A 16,717-nucleotide genomic window follows, 5' to 3' on the forward strand; every position below is an offset into this window, starting at 1 on the left:
TCATGTCACATCTAGTGCGCACATCACATCTAGCATATTAATGTGTGCAGGTGTAATTGTCGGTTAGCCAATTTTTAAGGTGTGCAGTAAAAGTCGAATACATATGTATGTTTTTAATTGTAATGGGCAATGAGTTCCAGTTATGTATTGCAGTAAAAGAAAATGATAATTGACCAAATGCACTTTTTCTTAGTGGGATTACTAGGTCGCCACGTGTGGTGCTTCTGGTATTATGACTGCTGTTATTACGTTGGATTATGAATGAATTGAAAGGAGGCGGAGCGGTATTATGTAAAATTTTGTGAACCAGACAAATATTTTTGTATTTGATTACATTTTCCCAGCTCAGCAGTTTATAGTTTTTAAGGATTATACAATGGTGTAAACTGTTAGGCTTCTGGTCCAAGATTTTAAGAGTTTTTTTATAAATAGTTGCTAGTGGCTTAAGTGATGAGCTGTTAGTTTGTCCCCAGCTTGTCAGACAATATGTTAGATGTGACATAATCATTGCATCCATAAATAATTTAGCAGCATTAAAAGTAAGGGCACTTCTAATATATCTAAAATTAGCTAAACTAAACTTGACCCTATTGCAGACTTTCTTAATATGTGTTTCTGGGATCTGTTGTTTGTTAAACCATGGAGAAAGAAGCACTAGCGCCAAGCACACAATGAATTTTAATGAAGATGTAGAAAACGAGAAAATTATTCTGAAAGTTAGACTTTCTGATTCGGAAGAGATGTGTAGAATTTCATCAGACAAACGTTTCGTAATAGACTTTAAAAAGCAAGCGAAACATACCAGGGGAGCTAGGTTTCAAAACGATTTAATTAATCTACTTTATGAAATGAAATGTGTCAAAAACCCTCTTTTCTAACTCTAGGGCTATTCATGCCACACTTAACCCTGGGTTATGGTCTTGCTAGGCCAATGCCACTTCTGATACAGGGTTAAGTGATGCTTTTGACCCTTGGTTATGGATTTTGTCAGCCAAGGTGTGTCAACCCAGACCTACAATTTATCCCATCTGACCTAAATACCACTCACCATGGTCTTTTGACACAGACTTGCACATCTTATCAGAGTTTTGAGAAATGCTTCCTGACAGTTCAGAGTTTCTGTTTGGTGTCTCACTCTGAATCGTTTGAGGCTGCTTAACTGCTTCTTCGGCTCTCAACTTCGGAAAAGACATAAAAACACTGCTGTAGCTCATATTTCTATCACTATAAAAAACGAAAATGCCTAGAGTAAGACAAAATTTGCATTTAGACTTTACACTAACAAGAAATGTAGTATTATAATGAGCATAATATACCAGTCTGTTTTTGAGTGTGCATATATGCCATCATTGACTGTTCATATATTCTATCAGTGCTACACAAAGAATCAGAGCTGACGTGAGACACACTGCCAAAAATCTTTGCACCGTGAAAACAGAAAAGCCCTGACACTCATGCTATCTTTATGAAATATGAACTGCGAGTCACATTTGATTAACATTCAGTGTGACACGGTCAGCGCAATGAATGTCACTCACTTCAGCTTTCTTGCTTTCTCATCTTCTGCTTGGAGTTTTCTGGAGCCGCATGCATTCTCTCGGGCTCATTTTCTGCACTTCTGATCTCTCCGCAGTGTCTGTAGATGTACCTTCTGCCTGTGGGGTTCAAGGACTACATTTACTGAAATCACTAATGACTACTTATTTTTACAGACATTGTCTGAACTGTGTGATCAGAGCTGATGTGATGAAGTTGTTGATGTTCATAAATTTGCCATTGGGGTTTATTAGTCAGCATATATTACTTTGTTATTATTCAAAAATGTGGAAAAGGCCAACAAGTTAAGAAAAAAACAGGAATGTGTCCATATTTTTGGCAGTGTCAAAATCTCAAAAGAAATAGGGCATTTTATTTGAAGTCAGGATTTAATCCAACAAAAAAAGAGAGTAGAATCCAAACAAGGAAAGTGTATCATTAGGTTATTCATGAGAACTTATGTGAGACAGCTTCAGATGCTTTGGACACCAAGCATACTAGAATGGTGTTTGAACAAGTTAATGAGCAAAAGGTTCAGGCAGATTTCTCAGTTCAAGCCAAGGCTGCTTATAACCTCATGCATATGTCTCAGCTTTATGCCTCATGGTGAGTACAGACAAAAAGGAAAATAAAAATGTATAAAGGAACAAATTTTACTGTGAAACCAAATTATTTCCAACAACGTTATCTGCCCTTTGTTTTTAAAATACTAATATTTAAACTTTGAAATTAAGCAAATGATCCCTCAAATGTTCTTAACACAAACATACTACAGCATTTCATTCGAGTGTTTTATAATATAATAAAATTATGATGTGCATTATCACATACTACCTATAAAACAATGTTCATATACTGTATAATAATAACAACAGATCAGTACTTCATGAATATTTCAGTATTGAATATTCAAATAAATTACACTAAAAGAGACATATGAATAATTGACTGAATTAATAAATATAATTAGAATAATATATAATAAATACATTAAATGCATTAACAGTTATTATAATATAATATATTTCTGAAATAAGAATCTTATGCTTACCAAGGCTGCATTTATTATATTGTGAAATATTTATTGTGAAATATTTGTACAATTTAAGGATTATTTAATATATTTTGAAATATGATTTAATCCTGGGATGGCAAAGTCGAATTTTCAGCATCCTGAAAATCACTTTTTTAATTACTTTCTGAATGAAAGAATTTACTTACAAACGGTAGTGTACAAAAACTTTTTCAGTTTTGCCACTGTACTTATTTTGTCTCTGTGCTCAAGAATCAATAAACTGCGCTTGATAGATCTCGCTATGCACTTTTGACTTTAACATTGCATAGATTTTCACTAGGTCATATCTAATTATGATTGGCACATGCTCTGGTGACAAAGTTTTTAATAAGCATGGAAAGCGATGACTGAATTAATGAAAGTCTGGTGCTCATAGATTGCCATAGACTGATTATCATGTTCCATAAACTGGTTACACAGCAACAGAGCTATATACATATAGCTCCCAACAAGCCACTGTGAAAATGACAACATATAAAAGGCACAAAAACAGTCCTGTTCCCAGAAATCCCTGGTGTAGACTCATTTCTCAGCTGACAGTGTCAGAAGTGTGAATGCCTGTAAAATCTCTCTCTCTCTGAATCCACAACTTACAGTGCTCTCAGGATCTGCGGCGCGTTTCTCTCCCCACATCAACTTTGCGCACAATGTTTCATGCGCTGCACTGAGAAAAATAACAGAAGAGATGAAAAATTTGTTAATGCTGTTCTCTGAGGCCTCGTAAAAGATTTTTTTTGTAAAAGAAGTTCTGTGAGCAGCTGCAAAAGCAAAAAGCAAAACTGCAGCAACAAAGCTACGTTTCAATCACAAAGACTCCTGCGAATCTCAGAACTCTTGAATCAGAGCAAACAGGGAAAAAGGGGGAGAGAAAGACTGATATTATCCTCAGGATAGAATCTGCCACGAGCACATTTAAAGAACAATACGAGACATTTGTAAGGTGCAAATTACAGTACACAGGCAGAAGAAAGACTTGAAACTGTACACAACAACAGAGGAGGGAAAAGCCATCAGAGAGTATTGTATACAGAGTTGTCGCTTAGATGCCCTTTCCTTCTGTGATTACATGTTTCTGAGATGGTGATGGTGTAATAGCCTGTGGAAGAGACACATCCCACCAGGAGATGTTACAAATGGGGGTTAGGGGATCACTAGCTTCCAAAAGCAGAAACGTATTACTAAACGCCCTGATGTAAACAAGTCGATATGACTGCGAGTGATGAAAGGGTGCTATAACTGCAAATATTGTAACCGAGATGCATTAAACAGGGGCTATAAAAAAAAAATCAATGCACAAGGCCATTATGAGTACACACATCATGATAAAGATGCCTATAGTGCAATTATATTTTCACAGTGGGATGGTTTTCTGAATTCTTTACGTAATGAAGAATACTAACGACATGTACAGTAGCTCTAGGAAGTTAAGAAGTCATTAGATTAGATTTCTACATGATCTTTGGATTGCAGTTATTAATAAGACATCTTGGCTGGATGTGGGCGTTAGGGACGTCATGTGATCTGGATGTTTACGTCTTATATACTGTATTTGATACAATTAAGCATTATGTTATTATTATGGGAATAAATCATTGTGGTTTCGTTCGGAACAGTTTGTGATCTAATTCCCTTGATTTCACTTCATTTTATGTTCGATGCGATGCCAGCAGTACTTCAACCACCAACTGTTATTTTACACAGAAAGTTCGAAAAAGGCCTGGATCCATAATGAATTCACACCAGGCAACGTAACAAGAAGTTTCGCTTTTGTTATGCTAATTGACCAAGGGAAAAATACATGAGGAGAAGCCCTGTGGGAAAAATATTATAATGTAGTAGACATATATTTCTTATTTGGATAAAAAAATAATGCTTCACGGCTCAACAATAATAAGATTCTGCGCAGTTGGAACAGTAGTTCAGATTTTAACTTTCCCTGTCTACATAAGGTATTCATTGTCACTAGCATAATATATATATATTTTAAATTTTTATAACTGATAGAAGTATTAATATGTATTAAACTATTTCGATTGAAATCTGTGAAAAAATTTATTCATGTAAGCTTCTCAAGGAAAATGGTCCTGTCCAAAAAGAGTAAAGAAATGTTTGTGGAAACATTCTGATCTTTCGTACATTTACAGACTGATCTATTGTTTGAGAGATGCATAAAAATTCATATATTCCAGCAAACAAGGCCAACTACGACAAGCCACAATCAATACAATCACCAAGCAGCAACAATGCCAATCACTGACATTTCAAAAGTACAATCTGAAAAGGTTACGCACCGGGCGAGTCAAATGTGATGGCCAATCGATGATGTGATGAGTATGCATAACAGACTTTTAGAAACCTATCGAGCTTGGCTAGCAATCAAAGTCTTCGTGGTGCGTTATGGCCCTTCCCATTAACCTTTGAAGCAGATACTCAGAACAGCTGGTCGGATGCCCTCCCGTCCGGCTGATCTGATTAATGCTGTCTCCTCACCTGCAAGCTCTGCTCAAAGAACCTGCTCCTCAGCACATTTGCTGCCAAGATCTTGTGTGAAGAATCCTTTTCTAACATGCTGTCACCACAGGAACAGAGAGAGAGAATTATGTTTAAGACCTCAAGAAATGCTGATAGTTTTAGCTGAATGCTTTTAAACCTGCTTGGATTTTACATAATCTGCTTTAAAAAATGGCTGAATCAAACAAGCCATTGATTTGGGTTTTTCTACTCATCCAGAGCAGGCAGACAGACAGATATAGCCTGGCGGTGTGGGTTGACATGGGCCCGGTTTGTGCCTGCAGGGCAGCATCTGTTTCTGGTAACTCTGCATTAGACAGTTTAGCTGCCGTGAGTATGTTTTGGCAGGGATGGAGAAGGTCCCTCCACAATCCTTATCACCATAGCTAAGAAGTTCTTCACCTCAAAAGCATCCTCCATCTCAAAGAGATGCCATGCATGTTAATCAAACTAAAGAGAGAATCATGTTTTTGTATATATCTTTTCATGGTATTGGCTCTGGTGACAATAATTATGAAATTTATAGGATATGATATTTCATAAAGACCTTATTTAAAGCAAAAATTAACTGTATTGTGATATAGCGTTGCTGTGAAATAAAATTACCTTTATCATGATATAAGATTTTGGTTATATGGCCCATCCCTACCTTACGTCATTCCAAATCTGACTGACCATGACTAACGTTTCTACTGTGGAACAAAAGAGAAGATATTCTGAAGAATGATGGAAGCCAAACTGTTCCGGCTCCCATTGACTTCCGCTTTATTTTTGGTCCATAAAATGAAAGTCAAAGGGAACAATTATTCAAAACCTCATGTATGCATAACATTTCTTTAATATTTACATTTCCAGCCATTGTAATTTTAGCATTTGGAACACAAATAGTGGCACTACTGTAACTTAATGTTGTCAATAGAAAGATTGGCAGGAGAATAAGAGAATATAAAAGAAGAATAAACAAATAAACAAATAATAATAAAGGTATCATTATAATTTTAAACAAATATTCATTTGGTTGTTATAAAAGTGGTTTTCTAGTTTGTGTCATTAAGAACTGCATTAATCAGAACTCTAATACAATTTGCAATTAGAATTATAGTAAAAATTTAAGGAATCACAGAATTATAATCTCTTGCCCTATTTGAAAATACACAAAAGACAGAGAGAAAAATAGAAAGAGAGAAATCATCCTTCTGCTCTCTGAACTATCTCTGTTAAGCAGCACAGTGAACCCTTTCCTCCAGTGTGTCTGGTGCTTGTGTTCTTACAAACTCGAGACCACAGTGTGTAGAGTCCAATTCCCAGCAGACTGCTTTATGAGTCTGAACAGAGACCCTCAGCTCTCGGTTGCACATACACAATGAGGTGATTGCGTGAGGAAAAGCATGACTCTTTAATTAGCAGCTAGTGCCAGTAGCCGTTTGGCAAATGAGATTGTCTTCTCACTTTCTCCTTCATTCTATCTTACTGTTCTCTGGTCATTTTTCCCCCTCGGTTTTTCTACTTTACTAATATGCTTTTATCCCACTATTTCCCAATGGATCTTGTTTCCCCATGCTCCCTCCTGTCATATATCTATCTGGGCACATACTGTAAGTGGAGGGGGAGGAGAGGACAGAGCTCTGGTGGTGTTAAGGGGCTGTGTAGTGAAGATCTTTAATGGGGGAACCTCGCTTTGGTGCCTTTGGTGTCTCATGCCATGAATTTATATTCCACCCTACCACACACAGCTCAGATACAGTTTGTCACAGCTCAATAAGTAGCCGGAAATATCCGAATTTATGTTAATTATGCTTGGATTTTTCACCTGCACCTGACTGCATCTTTCAGTGAATTATTTTGTTAAAATTACTTTTATGGATTGACGGAACTCACATATTTTTCAAGACATCCATTTGACAGCAATCAAACATAATACCTCATTACTTGCAATTTTGCATGATGTGTAATCATCGTGTAGATGCTTGTTAATTGTCAAAGTTCTAGAGGTTTATGCGTTACTTTAAGTGGTTAGAGTTTATGTGTATCTTTTTGAGGGAAAAAAAGGCTGCAATTTGTGTTCTTTTTTAGAGGTAAAAAGCCTTCTTCAGAGCCAAAAAGTCATTTAAAATGTAATGATAAAGACAAAGCATCCTGTGTTACCAATTGAACATCAACTGAATAAGAGACCTGTAGTTGCGGTGACAAATTTATTAGATAAATATGACATTTAACATTTAGTGAATGTACAAATTAAAGTCGCAATGCATGGTGATTGTTTTTTTGATAACGTAAAACTACATTTTAACGTTAAATACATTTTAGAGCTGTGAGAAACTTTGGCTAGAACTTGAAAATATCTTGCATAATGCTGGCATGATATTATGAGTTTTCTCAATGTTTCATTTTTTACATTGTGACCTGAGAATTAGTTTGAAGCAAACACTGTTATTTTGGCAGGCTAAGGCTCAAATTGACGTAAAGCAACACAAATGCACAGATTAGCACTCTAGTGAGTCGGCTGTACGTAAGAATTTCATACTTCAAGTCTGCACAAATCCATTATTCTGCACCAAAATGAGCTAAACGTGACTTTATGCTTAAAAGTTCATAACAAAAAGCATGGCATAAAATTGCTGCGCCCATCAATGCACTGTAACTGAAAATACTGTATAAAAGCAATGCTCATCTGGCTTTTCTTGCGTTCTGTCAAAACTATCTGAGGTAGCTGACCACATATATTTTTTAATGATCTTGTTTCTTTGTAGATGACTGTCTTAACTGTCATAAAAAACGGTCTGTTTTACTGAATGGGAGGTGTTTGGACTTTCTGTGCCATTAAAAGTCGCTTTTGAAAGTGTTGCCAGAACATCAAACACATATCAAGCAACCTTTGGGCTGTGAAGCAGAGCTTACCTATCTTAACAATATTCTTCCTTAGAAATATATTTTTGGCCTTTAGATCTCTACAAAGTATTCTCCTGTTTAAGCAAGTCAAACAAGAATGAAGAGTGCAAACTTTAATGTAAGGGCCAGCTATAAAAGACGTTATTCATTTTGAATGTAAATATAGAAAATAGGTCAAATATATTCTCTGCTCACCTCTGATGTATGTAATGTACTCCCAACAGTAGCTGACAGAGCCACTCACAGACCTGAGGCTCTGATAATGTCCGGCTTGTGCGTTTCAGCTCTTTCAACTAACAGTCCAAATCTTTGTTCTGTGGAAGAAAGGGAAATTAAAGACTAGAGGCACAAAATGTTATAAATGAATATCCATCTCTTTTGTATGAAGCACTGGGAGTCCTAGCTACACAGAGGAGACAAAAAGTATAAACAGTCTGTTCCCAAAAAGATACTTCAAAGAGTAGTACTGTGGAGTTTTTCTCTGGTTCCCTATGTGTACATTCTCTATGTTCCTTCTCTGTTTGCATTAGTGGATTGTGAAATTGTCTTTAAGAAAGTAATTCTTTGGGCATCTATGTACACTTCAGAAAAACCCAAATTTTCCTGCTCACACACACACACACACTGGCAGCACCAGTCACGATGCCCCGAGTCTCCTGAGACCTCTGCAGGGAGTGTGAGAGAGAGCAAGAGAGAAAGAGACCCCACTGCTAATGATCAAAGAGTGTCAATTAAAAACATAGTTCGCTCAAAAATTCATATTCTATCATAATTAAGGCCTACTACTCACTGTCATTTCAAACTTTGATGATTTTTTTTCACAGCCAAACGAACTGAGATGACAATCAAATAGGCACTCTCATAAAATATATTTCTCTGTCTCAAGAGCCATGAAAAGTCAGATTCTTCAGTGAATCAGCTTTTTTAGAGTGTTCATTTAAACAAACAAGAACACTTTTCATGTTTATTTACATAAATTAATTTTCACTGGTCAAATAATGCAATATTGTTTTATTTTGCATTTAGTATAAATGAGTGTTTAATGCTGTCAGATTAATTCTTTTCATGTGAGATCAATAGCTAACATACGTTTCCAGAAATACAGTAGTTCACCCCAAAATTTGCTGAAAGTTAACCCTCTGGCTAAAATGTAGAGGAGTTTGTTTCTACATCAGTACAGATTTGGAGAATTCTATTATTACATCACTTGCTTACCAATGGATCCTCTGCAGTGAATGGGTGCCATGAGAATGAGAGTCCAAACAGCTGACAACTCCAATCCATTAATCAACACATTGTGAAATGAAAAGCTTTGTTTATAGGAAACAAATCCATCATTAAGACAAATTTGGCTATATCTGAATCAGGAGAGAAATGTGCACTGATGATGCACTGTTTATAATCGAAAAACATTCTAAACAAGTATGTTTGTGAATTTTGACCAACAGGGAATATATTTTTTTCCACTAAGAGAGGCATTATTATGGATTATGTGCTTGTATTTTGCCCAGAAGTGTAAGTTTAAAGTTTAAGTGCCATAATGGATTTCGTATAAACATGCAGCTTTTCATGTTACAAGACGTTGACCCAATTGAGTTTGAAAGCTCATCAGTACAAATGAGATCCAATGAGAGCTTTTTCTTAACTATTCCTTAAGTGCACAATAATGGAATCAGAATGAGCATATCAATATGTGGCATATTTAAGGATCTCTGTTTTCACCAAGTGCCACCAGGAGAATAATCAATCCCACTACTGATACGACTGAAGCAGAGCTCAGTTTGAACACGGAGCTGAACTCAGCAGCCCTCATTTCAGTAACAACAAACATTCGTCAATGTCGCGGGAGAGTGAGTTCCATTAGGAAAGTCTTCTATCGTTAACGCAGTGATGGGTATGAGTCATATTAGCACACTGTGTGGATATACTGCGGGCTTAGCAGTTCATTTGAAAAGTCTTTGGATAAGCCCTCCTGCACATTGCCCGAGGGCAGTGTTTGCTCAATGTCAGTGTGGCTCACCACGCATCCAAGCAAAGGATGATTCGCATTATGAATGTAATTGGGACTGGCTAATTTGTTGGCCCCGTAATATGTTTATCTACGGTTATGACCATCATCACTCAAAAAGCCTCCTCGAATGCTTTCAAAAAGCTTTCATCAATGCTTTTCATGAGTGCACAGGTTTAATTGAGCAATGAATTTTGGAATAAGCATTGTGGATGAACGGAAGTAATGAGAATCTCCCTGCCAGTTCTACCTCCATTTCACACACACAAAAAGAGTTTTTCATTTAGCAGAATGTCATGGATCTCAAGTGAAATATATTGAAAGTTTTTGAGCAAATGCTTCAGGCAACCAGGGGCGCCAGAGTGTGATCTCTAAAAAAGTAGGACACAAAAAGATTGACAGCAAAGACATTTATAATATTACAAAAATATATATTTTTCAAATACAGTAAGTGCTGTTCTTTTGAACTTTCTATTCATCAGAGAATCCTTAAAAAAGCATGCATAAAATAGTTTCCATAAAACTATTAAGCAGAGCAACTGTTTAACCCTCTGGGGTCTGAAGGTGTTGATGATTGCAATAGGAAATGTTTCTTGAGTGACAAAACAGCAATATTAGAATGATTTCTGAAAGATCGTGTGACACTGAAGACTGGGGAAATTCAGCTTTGCCATCAGAGGAATCAATTAAATTTTAAGGGGAAGGGAAGGAAAGGAAAGCTATATAAATATAGCCTTAGTCTAAGACAAGACTGTTATATGACAAAAATACTTTAAAATACTGCCACTATTTTACTAAAGTTGAAGTCAAAATCTATTTGTTTTGCATCAAGCAGATATGGACTGCAGTCTTTCAGTTTGATTGGGCATGACACTTCTGGTCTCAACAGTCTCTTTGATATCTTGAGATGGGAGCAGCTGGCGGGGTGAAGACTGGCCTGCTAAAGGAGATGAGATGACTGGCATAGACAGATCTGAGCCACACTGCTGGAGAAAGAGCAGAGCTCCATGTCAGCTCACTGTTACCGTTCAGCCGTTCAGGTGCAAAGTGCTCCAGGGCAATCAGATCACTTTCTTCATGTAATTGTGTGTGTGTGTGTGTGTGTTTTCATGAAGGATCAAATGGTTGGAGCCTAATAGAGGCTTCCCATCCCTAATGATTCCCACCCAGAGCTGTTTCTAACAGGAAGCCAGACCCTCTTTCTCTGTGTGTGTGTGACTTCAGTCTCTTAGCATGACATTTATCCAAAGGAGTAGGTGGTGATGAGATCTGCAGTGAGTCGCGTAGAGGAAATTTGTATTAATTTATAAAAGAATATTTTTCTTGTGACGATATCAAAGGCAACATTTCCACAAATAATTCCATGGTGTATGCCAGACAATTAGTAAACACACACAGCCGGCTCCTTAATACAGTCACAGACTATCAATTTAGCTCAGGCATATTTGCTTCTGTCAGAATGGTTTTTGGTTACACTTTATTTTGATAGTCCATACACATTAGACATTCTACTATAAGTAACTTTGTAACTACATGTCAACTACATGTCAACTAAATCTCATTAATTGCAATGACATGTCTACTAAGTCTCAGAGTAGACTGTTTGGGGTAGGTTTAGGGTTAGATGAATAAGTTGACAAAGAAAGTGTTAGAAGATATTAAGCAGACAGTCTACTAATACTCTAACTGCTCTAACATGTAGTTGCAAAGTTAGTACTTACTGTTAGTAGAATGTCAAATCAAAATTGTGTTACCAAGTTTTTGCATTGTGACAATTTCCACTCAAATTCTCAGTATTGTGAAGAGACAAAAATAAAATTCTCATTCTCATAATATAGTAATAAAAATGACATATTCTTAACATTATTTATTTGAATAATAAAAAAAAATTAGAATAAATACTATAAATACTAATAATATATAATAATAAGGGTAATTTACCTATTATGCACAGAAACCTTAAGTAACAGAAAAGCAGTACACTTGTACTACAAACAGAAGATTAAAGATCCATGATCCATCTTGATTATAGTGAGTGTCTGTCAGATGCAAGTCAACCTATGTGGAACACAATGGCAAACATGCACAAGATGAAAGAGAACAGAACGAGCAGAACTAGAAGCTGGAAGCAGAGATATTCTTTCATTCTGTTCATAAGATTTTCTGCTTGCTTTATTCAGCTGCTGTAGATCAGAGTGAACTTGCCTCGTTGAAAACGAGCAAGAAACAAGATCAATGGTGAGGCCTATTGTTCATCCCATGTCTCTTAGGAGGATGGAACTCAATGCACATGCTCAGCACAGGAGGGATCCCCCTTAATCTACATAGCAACTCCACATGACACACAGTAACCCTGAGCACGGAACACAATCATAGCAGCATTAATATTAAAAGAGTTTTTTTTATTTTTTTTATGGAATCTGGTTTTTTTATTCCTCTTATCTTGGAAACTATTTGGAATCAACACCTGGTAAAATCCTACTGCTTTTATTTATTAATTTTTTTAAGCTGCTTGTAATGTATGTGGCCAATATAAGTTTTTAAACTTCTCAAAAACTAAAACACACCATCGTGAAATATATTAATTTGTGAAAGATGGCAAAATCATACATTATTGTGCAATTTTGATTTTATAAAAACTTTTCCCTGTTAAAATCATGGCTATGTTTAGAACGTTTACAAGTTCAGCATCTTGTATATATTAGGATATCAATACTCTTATAAGACAATAGTTACAAAAATAAAATCTGATTTTTCACTTTTGCAAATTTTGGACATTTAAAATTTGGTCAGACTATCAGTTCAACTCCTGCCCATTTGCTTTTTGTAATCTGGCAGTCAATTAAATAATTAAGGATGTTTCCCTCCAAATTATCATTACTGTAATGGGGAATCTACAAAAGATTTCAGCATCTCATATAAGTTAAGATGTCATTGTCCTCACACCACGTTTGATATAAAGAGGACAGTCTTACAAAAATGAAATTAGACTTTTTTTCACATTTAGTTCAGGTCAACACAGGTTCAAATTTTGTGACAATTTTAATAAAGCTAATCATCTTATATGGATGTGGTCTGACACATCAATTTAGTGCAGCGATTTGGACAAGAAAAATATGGTGTTCTAAGGCAAACTATCTCCATAACATTCCAAGGGTAAGAAACACACTTCCAAGGTAACAAAGCTGCAGCATCTCCATTCAAAACAAAAAAAATAGACACAAGGCAGAAAGGCATGAAAACAGACCCAGAAAATCCAGAATTTTATTGCTACCCAGGAGACTTCACATAGTTCTCAGTTATGTTTCATCTAAGTATCACCTTTTTCTCACGTTTCTCCAAAAGTTCCCATGGAGAAATACAAATGGGCACAAATTGTTGCCATACAGTAAGAATTTGATGAGAAATGTCCTTGTATTGAAATCACTGACTCTGGTTTCTTAGCAGATTTTGTGACATTTAAAGAGATAGTCCATCACCCTAAAGTTGTTAGAAAGCTGTATGAGTCTCTAACCAGAGACTTGCTGGTGGCCACTGAACTCCAAAGTACAAAAAACATGGAAGCCAATGGCTACCAGCAACTGTTTGGTCACCAACATTCTTCAAAATATCTTCTTGTGTTTTCAAAAGAAGGAATAAATGTATACAGGTTTATTACAGCATTTTCTTATTTGGGTGAACTATCCCTTTAAGATATCTTCTGAAACTCTTGATGAGACTCATGTGAGATTTACTAGTATATATTTCAGTATCTCAAAAATCTGAGAAGCAGACCAAGTAAATGTCTTCATCTGCTCTCCATTTATTCTCACTGCTGTCTAGGAGAAACGATCAGAGATCTCATTCCTGATTTTTCTTTCCTAAGGGTATTGTCCATTAAATTCACTGAGAGTTACCTGCGGAACAAAGCAGCTCCGGACAACAGCCTGTGTGCCAAAGAAAAAGATAAAGGAGATGTGCAAAATGTAATAATCACTGACCAAGCCTTCTAAAAGCACAGGGCAGTGATGACATGAGACCAGTCTGACCTGCAGATGTGTCTTAATAAACAAGAAAAAGATGAGAAGATCAGATGGCGAGATTGAGACAGAAGCTGTAGGGGGATTGGCGTGATCTCTGGGTGATGTCAGAACACTCTCAGCATTTCCGATCCAAAGCTGAACATAGAAAAGACACCACAGAGATGAAGGAGGAGCTGGTATGTTTGAAAGCTGGTTACGGAATAGGGTTAGGAGAAAATACATCCAGAATTATGGTTAGGAAGGCATATATGGAATTCATTTTACTTCCACAACATTATGTGAAATTCAAAGAGGAAATGAAAAGAGCAAGTTATTACTTTTCAATGACTTTTTGCGGTAATGAATCATGCATAATAACACCAGGAGCATGTACAAAGAAAGTAAATGGAGTCAATTTTGATTTCGTATTGTCTTTAAGATCATCATTTTAAAACCCTTGAAGAAGAGGGTGATTCTATCACTCACTTTAATTTGGAACGTCCCTGCAAATAGTATTCCATCCCCAGAGTGTATTTCAAGGGCACAACAAGACATTTGCTCAAAATGTCACCACAGCAGGCCAACACAGTTTACCAGGACCGGATCAGGTGATTTGCTTCAGGCTTATTATTTATAGAAATTACCCCCAAAAAAATCTTCCCAATGGACGATTTACCTCACAGTACACAGTGATGATATAGAAGAAATCTCTCTCCAGGAAGCTGGTGTAGAACTTGAGGATGGCAGGATGGTTCAGCTGAGAGAGAAGCTGAGCCTCTTAAGTGGCACGGCCCGTCTCATTGGGTTTCAGACTGCCTTCCTGCACAATAAACGGTTCCACAGAGAGGAGGGTAAAAATTTTAGGAAGCAACATATCTTGAGTTGGATTATAACGTGTAAGTACAATGAAGAGAAGCTTGTTATTTCAATGCTGAGTGCAATATACACGACCAGTCAAATGCATTGTAAAAAATTATTAATTACATAAGAAAAAGTACAATTTTTGCACGTCTCATGCTCATCAAGGCAGCTTTTATGTAATCAAAGATACAATATTGTGAAATAGTATTACAATTTACATTTCTCCAAAATTTCGAATGGTAGCGTATCACAGTTTCAATAAAAATATTAAGCAGTAAAAACAAGTTTCCAACATTGATAATAGTAAATGTAATAATAGTAAACATAAGAGAACATTCTGAGGGATCATATAGCAATGAAAAACTATTGCTTCTGAAAATTCAGATGTTCCATTGTAGAAAAAAAATACATTAAAATTGTAAAAATATTTAAAATATACAAAAAAAAAATTACTGTATTTTTGATCACTTAAATGCAGATTTAGTGTGAGTTGATAAAATAAATGAAAATAAAATTGGAGTTTTTTTGGGGCCCAGAGAAGTTTGGACATGCCCTAACATTTGTGTTTTTTTCAGTTGCTTATAAGCATCTAAATGGCTAAAGTCTAATATCACTGTAATCAGCACAAACTAGGCTATAATAATGTAAGAGCAGCATGTATTTACATAATTGTGTTTTTGAGAAAATAATGTTTATGCGTGGTTAGTGAAAAACTAAAAATGTTAAATCACTTGAATAAGGCCATAAAAAACATACTTTTGAGAACTGGAGCTTGTAGCCAATAGTTTTTCTTTTCTTGTTTACTCACTCACAGAAAACAATACATTGATTTAAATTTTCTAAGACTTTTTGTGTAGAAAGGGTCTATGTGAGAGGGCATGAACTATCAGCATTATGTTGTGATTTTCACCTGAGAAGACAAAATAATGAGCTGCATAATGAGTCTTTCAGTCAGGTTTGTGACCGAGAGGGAAGAGTTACAAGAAAGAATGTGAGGACAAAATAAATGTATATAATTTTATGTTTGTAGTTTATTTAGAACACATTTAATTATCCCACAACATAAATTAATATTCACTTGCGAGTGCAGATAAAAAGATTATTAGGAACAATCAAAGCTGACTTTCAAAGCTGAATCTTTTGCATCATAACTCCAGTCACACAATCTATCAGAAATCCTTTTAACAATCTGATTTTCTACAACAACAAAAATATGTATTGGTATTATTATTAAAAATAATCTTGAAAATAGCTGATTTTGGATAAATTGAAAGAACAGCATTGTTTGTTACATTTGTTACATTTACATTTATTTGTTACATTTATATTATTTACATCAAGCTTTTGAATGGTATAGTCTATATTGTTATTGAAATTTTATAATGTTTCACTTGATTATACACAGGAATTATAGTTTGGAAAAGGTCTAACTAGTAAAATGTTTACACGTTATGTGAAAACTAGTACAAGTATATACATAAATAAACAAAGACTTACTCATGTTTATGATCTCTGCTGAATAAAGCGCTTAATTCTTTTTTTCTGAGGAAATCCAAAGCTCAAATTCTGAGGTAATCCTCATCACATCTTCTTGGGGTGAATTCTGTTTTGCTCCTCTCATCGCGAAGCAAACATTAATATAAAAAAACATGAAGAACAGTCTTGCTGCGTTGTCTTCTGTTATGGAATCTGAATAGTGCGTTCAGCGCGGGGCCGTGGTCACATTAGAAGATAATGAAGGGAGACGTGAAAAACGAACATCGCGTTGTTTTCATATGGATTACTTTATCACAGAATATCTGTTTTCGGCAGCATTTATTTAGTTTAAAAGTAGAC

At 35.8% G+C, this 16,717-nt stretch overlaps 1 pseudogene; it reads right to left on the reverse strand.

The window, feature by feature from the left end:
• LOC113116763 (serine/threonine-protein kinase Nek11-like) overlaps nt 1-16,717 on the reverse strand; it is a 37,264-nt pseudogene that overhangs the window by 19,170 nt on the left and 1,377 nt on the right.

The sequence above is a fragment of the Carassius auratus genome, chromosome 16, assembly GCF_003368295.1.
Source record: "Carassius auratus strain Wakin chromosome 16, ASM336829v1, whole genome shotgun sequence".
In the NCBI taxonomy this organism is placed as follows: Eukaryota; Metazoa; Chordata; class Actinopteri; order Cypriniformes; family Cyprinidae; genus Carassius; species Carassius auratus.